We start from the raw sequence: 6,410 nt of genomic DNA on the forward strand, positions 1-6,410 counted from the left end.
GGGATAAAGAGTTACCTTTTGTTACTAGAAATAAATGTGATGGAAAAAGTATGTAAGTAGAATAACTTTGGAGATATTAAGTGTTTTAACCTTGTTGTGGAAATGGCATCAGCTTAAAAGTGTGATTAATGTGGAAGAAAAACATAAAATTTCATTGGAAGTATTGCAGCTCATGCTGGATTATCAGTATCTAGGACCTATTTAACTCTTTGAGAGTAACTTAAAAACTTCCTCACTTCTAATAGGATTTACTGTGATAGGCAACTAGGTGACCATCTCACTTCCTCATCTTCATTAAGCTTGTAATGGCTTGGGGGGGTGGGGTTGTTTTAGAATTAAATGAGAAAATCATCATACACTCCTGGAAGCTGCTCTTGCACAGGATTTAGTAGTGCATAATAACGTAGCAGTTGTGATTCCTTACACTTATGGAAGGACATAAGTGACAAAAGGCAGCTGGCTTGACTCTCTGTGGGTGTACATGGCCTGTGGCACAGTGCATCTTGGCTGTGACGGAGGCCGTGCTGTATTCCTGCATGGCCCTTCCACTTCCATATCCTGCTACTTCCTGCACCGTGACCCTGTTCTCCGGGAGCTGACCTTCTCTCCTTATGACTTTTTTGTCTGGAGCCACGGGAGGAACTGATACGCAAAATCGGCAGCAGCACAGACAGTTTTTGTCCTACCAGCAGAGCTCAAGAAGTCTGCTCTGCTCTGCTCTGCTCTGCTCTGCTTCTGTTCCTGCTGGAGCAGGGGCTGTGTGTTGCTGCTAAAATGTGGACTCAGCACCAGTACATGTTCCCTTTTAATACAGTGCTCCAGTGACTGCAGCATCTACAGCTGCTGACAGAACCACTAAGACAGATAATCCTGTAGTTTGTCTGTAAACACCACGCTTTCCAGTTTTTCCATCAGAAGATAAATCTCATCTTGAGGAAGTGAAACATAGCAATTTATATATAGTGCTAGTCCCCCTTACATTACAGCTTACAGCTTTGCCGTATCATAAGATCTAAAACAGGTGGGTGCCCGTTACCAACACAGCATCCTCCCCCTCTTATAAGACTAACTGGGCTTTCCTGATAGTCCCTCTGAGTGAATAAATCTAGCTATAAGTATTGAGAAATAGAGCCAGAAAGAGCCCAACTTCTCCAGATGCCCAATGACGGTCTCTGACTGCTTCACTTCTCACACTAGGAGAGGTTTGGTCCTGTATATATGAGATCAATGCACTTTTCCAGTGGTTACAGGCATATATAAAAAAGACATTAGGCTATTAGAGAGTGTCCAAAAGAGGGCCACAAGGATGTTGAAGAGTCTGGAGGGGAAGCCTTATGAGGAGTGGCTGAGGTCACTTGATTTGTTCAGCCTAGAGAAGAGACTGAGGGAAGACCTCATTGCAGTCTTCAACAGCCTCACAAGGGGAAGCAGAGGGGCAGGCATTGATCTCTTTTTTTTCTGTGGTGACCAGTGACAGGACTCAATGAAACAGCATGAAGATGAGTCAGGGGAGGTTTAGCTTGGATATCAGGAAAAGGTTTTTCACCCAGAGGGTGGTTGAGCACTGGAACAGGCTCCCCAGGGAAGCGGTCACAGTACCAAGCCTGACAGAGTTCAATTAGCATTTGGATGATGCTCTCAGGCACATGGTGTGACTCTCGGGGATGCTCCTGTGCAGGGCCAGGAGTTGAACTCTGTGATCCTGATGGGTCCCTTCCAACTCAGCATATTTTATGGCTCTATGATTCTATTTAAGACTTCTGAGTACAAAGGGAGAACTGTGATGTCTCCTTTTTAAGAATATCTAGAGCTGACCAGTTTGCTCCAGTTTTTCCTTTATGTTATGCTGTTTCTTACTGCTCCTTTTAATAGCAGGTCCCCAAAAATCCTGGTTTATTTTGTGGGGGTTTTTAAATTTATTTTTTATTACAACCCCCCCTTCATCAAAAGGAACAAAATAGATTCAAAAGACAAACACTTTAACATTAGGGCATTTTGGCTCATGCCTGCCTATGTTTGGTGAAAAGAATAGTAAAGCTTCTCTCCTGTTGCCCCTTGCTTTCTGTTTAGCAGTACTTTGTGATTTTAGTACTTGCCATACACTAGCCATAATATTTCTTGCAAGCTGTTTTGAGAAAAGTGTGTATTTGGGTAGAGTTGCCTCTCAGTTTCTGTATCCTCGTGTTCTCCTTTGTCATCCACAGTTCCACAATCCTTGTTAAGACTGAGCTCTGCTGGTTGCCTTTATGATGATTTCTTGTCCTATTCTCGTGCACCTTCAAAGACTCATGGACTATCTTACTCTTACTTTGGACTTTGAAGGGTTGACACCAAACTTTTTTACTAGGCATTATTTGCCTCTAGCAGTCTCTAACTACAGGTTAGTCTGTATCAAGAGGCCTATAGCCAGGTAAATGTGTCACTGATGCGGTTCATCTGCATGCTTTGGTCCAGCTACTCACTTGGCCACGGAAGCAAGATGCTTCTTTGAGCATATACCTGAGAATCACAGCTACACTCCACTCAGAACAGCAGGCCTGGCACACCTCCAGCTCAGTGCGGTGTAAAGCTCAATGCCTGCTTGTGGCCAGCCAGCAGTGTCTATCCAGCACGCTTTGCCTCCTTGCTGCCCTGCAACCTCCCATCTGCACTTCATCTTCAGCTCAAAGATTGTCATAGGTACCTACTTTGGACTCACACGATCTACTGGAGTATAGCCTCTACTTTTTCAACTGGACTTAGCAATTTACATTTCCTATGCTGAAATTCTCAGCTCTTGCTACATCTGCTCCTTAGTCTCCATCATAAGCAAGTGTTTCGTTTGCCTAGTACTGACCATCAGAACAAAAAGGAATAAGCAGTGTTTCATTTGGTAAAACCAACAAACCCTTCATCAACTTGCTTGAGAAAGAACTGGCTAGCCTCTCTGCCATCCCAGCAGTTGTTATAGGTACATAGGAGAAAAAAAAAAAAAAGAGAGAAAAAAAAAACTTGAAAGAGGAATTTGTGTAGTTTCAAGTTTTTGTAAACTTGGAGATCTCAGATTAATATCAGAGGATCATGTGATCTGAAAAAATCCCTATCACAAACCTTGTCTCCATTATCCTTGGAACACACTAAGTATTCTCTGCAGCCTCATACACGCTGCTCTGATCCTCTTTAGCTATGCCAAATGTGCCAAGATCAGCAGTACATTATGGATGTTTGCTTATTATCAAAAACCTCCACTGAACAAAAGTTCAAAAATCAGAATTGAAGATACAATACTCTGAGAGCATTCATGTCCTTCACTACTACTTTTGTCCACCTGTCACTTCAAACCTGATATGCATTCAGCCCCAAGGGGCAAGGGGAAAAGATGACAGTTCTTTGGTTATGCTGTGTTTTTACATGATTAGTTATAAATACCCGTAGCTGGAGTACCAAACAAGTCCCTTAAACTTTCTGATATTCTGTCCCAGGAACTCAGAAAGGATTGTGTTCTTCTCTTGCTAATTAGCTACAGCCATTTCCAGTCTTTGCAGAGAAAAAAAAAAAAACAGAGAAAGAAAAAAGCTGAGAAAAGCTGCTGACCTCTGCATTTCTAAAGGAAGCACATTATTTGAAAGTCTTCCAGTGACAAAGGTAGTTTAGTTCATACGCAAAACAGGTGTTTTATTCTGCTGAAGATTTGACCAACTGAAGGTAATGGTCTTATATTCAGCTACCATCATGATCATATATTTTGCCTCTTTTCATATTAATCTTCCCCAGCATCTTTTCTGCAGCTTAAATGCAGTTCCATAGTTCTTTCTTGGGACTGTATTGTGGTATCACAGTACTGCGGCAGAGCTCTGGAGGACTCGGTAGAGAAGTGAAAGGATACTTCCTTCTCTATTGAAGTTGCCAACTACTGACTCTTTAGAGTCAAGCTGAAAATTTCTTATCAGAATGGACTATCTGTGAAGTGAGACAGTAACACAGAATCACCAAGACCAAGAGTAAATGCCAAGAAAAGTGCTTTGTAGAAGCAGAATTAGATTCTTCATCATGCAGAGTTTTTCTATCACTGGACCATTTCAGGACACTACTAAAGGTTAGTGCACACAGGCTCTCATATCCTGCTGTCATAGGGGTAGGAATTGTTTTACACTGGGCTGTTGAGCAGCCACACTTCTGCCTTCTGGCACAACGAGTCACAAACATGAGCTAGGTATACTCCGAGCACTTGTACAGCATTTACTCCACACATGCAAATGTAACCCTAAGCAGTCAGTTCTTCTGGTAGTGCTCCTGGCAGGTGGCAGAGACCAAGCAGCCTCTGCAGGGTAATGCTGCATTCCTTTCTCCTTTCATCGAATATCCATATATGGTGAGGTAAAACTTTCACCTAGTGACACGCCTAAAAAAAAATCTTTTCCACAATGGGAGCTGTTAGTTGATTCCTCTCAAAGATGAGATACTCTCTAATCTTTGGGAAGGAGAGAACTCTTATATTCCTGCAGGGTACTCACAGAAACCCAACTATGAAGCCTAGCTAGAAGGCAGTCACCCCACCATCCGTAGAAGAGTGCTAACTCCATCTTGCTTAAACATTTACTTTAGGGTCCTGCATTTTTTTTTAATTTTTGCCATGTGTCGTCCCACACCCTTCTCTGTTCTTAATCTTTAGCACCTACAGCCCCTGGGCCAGGAGTGCATCCTTACCAGCAGACCTGTACTGGGAACTAGAGTCCCTTTCTTTTGTTCTTACTGCATGTGAGAGACCAGCAGGACAGAGCAGATGGAAGAGGAGAGTTGAACTTGGAGAGGAACATGGTGATCCATGCCTTTGCAACATGCTTTAAACAGCCTGTAAGACTGTCAGGCCCCGGGGTGCATACTCAGCTGCATCAGGAGATGGATCATGGCATGCAGCATTTTGTCCTTCCCCACTAACTTCTCCTTTTTCCAGTTCCACCCTACCATGTCATGGCTCACACACAACTGTTCCATACATTTGGCCATCCACTTTTTCTAATTCTAGTTCATCCTTTTCGAGATGTGGAGACCAGAACTGCACTCAAGGTGTAGGCAAACCATGAATTTATGCAATGGCATAATGATGCCCTCTTTAGTCCTTCCCCAATCATTCCTAACATTCAGTTTTCTTTTTTGACTGCTGCTGAGCACAGTGTCTATTTGGGTCTTGTAACCTTGGGGTCTCACTTCTGAGTAGTACTAATCAGCTCAAAACTCATCATCTTATACACGAAGCTAGGAAAGTGTTTCACCTCTGTGCCATACTTGTTTTATCAGCATTAAATTTCATCTGCCATGTAATTGCTCAATCACACAGTCCTGTAAAGTTCTGCAATTTTCTACTCTGTTTGTGTCCTTGCTGCTTTGAATAACTTTATCCCATCAGCAAATCTTTCTACTTACTGCTTATTTATGGCACTTCTGGATAATTTATGAAAGTTACACAGTGCAGACTAATGGGGAACTCTGGTGCAGATCTTTCTCAGTTGAAAGAACTGACCATAAAGGTCAAGTTGTGTGGGACCTTGTGCAATCTGATCTAGTGGGTGGCATCCCTGCCCGTGGCAATGAGGTTGAAACGAGGTGATCTTTAAGTGCCCTTTCAACCCACACCATTCTATGATTCTATGATTTATCCCTACCTCTATCTTTTATGTTTTAAAAATAATATATCTGTACTAGCACCTTGTATTTTAGTTTTTTTATTATTATTGATAAAATTTCCTTGCAGAGGTTTTTGGGAACTTAAGTAGCATATTTCAACCGGATGACCATAATTTTCATGTTTTTCCAACACTTGACAGAATTCAAAGGCAGGACTCCCTTTTACAGGAGCAATGTTGACTAAGCAACTTGTATTTCTCCCAGCATCTACTAATCCTATATTCTACTATTTCACAGATATTTCACAGATATTGCCCTGTCCATGGCAGACAAGTTGTAACTTTAAGGTCCCTTCCCATCCAAACCATTCTATGATTCTATGATTTCTACTAATTCACCTGGAATAAATATCAGGACATAGACCTACAGTTCCCCCCAATTCCATTGCAGTCCCTCTCATAGTCTGGCATCAAGTTTTTTACCATGAAGTCTTCGGATGCTAAGAAAAATTCTGAGTAGTAGGTTACACACTACCACAAGTGATTTGGCTTCTTAATTCATGAGTTCGGAGAGAAACCCAGGAGCAGCCACTTGGGTTCATCTCCACCGTAACCTCTCCTACAGCGGCTCCCATTTCAGACAGATCCTCAACGGAGTGATGATCCTGGGGAAAAAAAAAAAAAAAAAACACCCAAAAAAACCAACAAACAAACGGTTCCTTGGAGGGGAATCAAAGCGGATCGTTCCCGAGCTGTGGAGCTGGACAGCGGCCTCCCGGCCCGCCCCGCCCCGCCCCGCCCCGCCCC

The sequence above is a fragment of the Lepidothrix coronata genome, unplaced genomic scaffold, assembly GCF_001604755.1.
Source record: "Lepidothrix coronata isolate B3197 unplaced genomic scaffold, Lepidothrix_coronata-1.0 Scaffold40, whole genome shotgun sequence".
NCBI classification, from domain to species: Eukaryota; Metazoa; Chordata; class Aves; order Passeriformes; family Pipridae; genus Lepidothrix; species Lepidothrix coronata.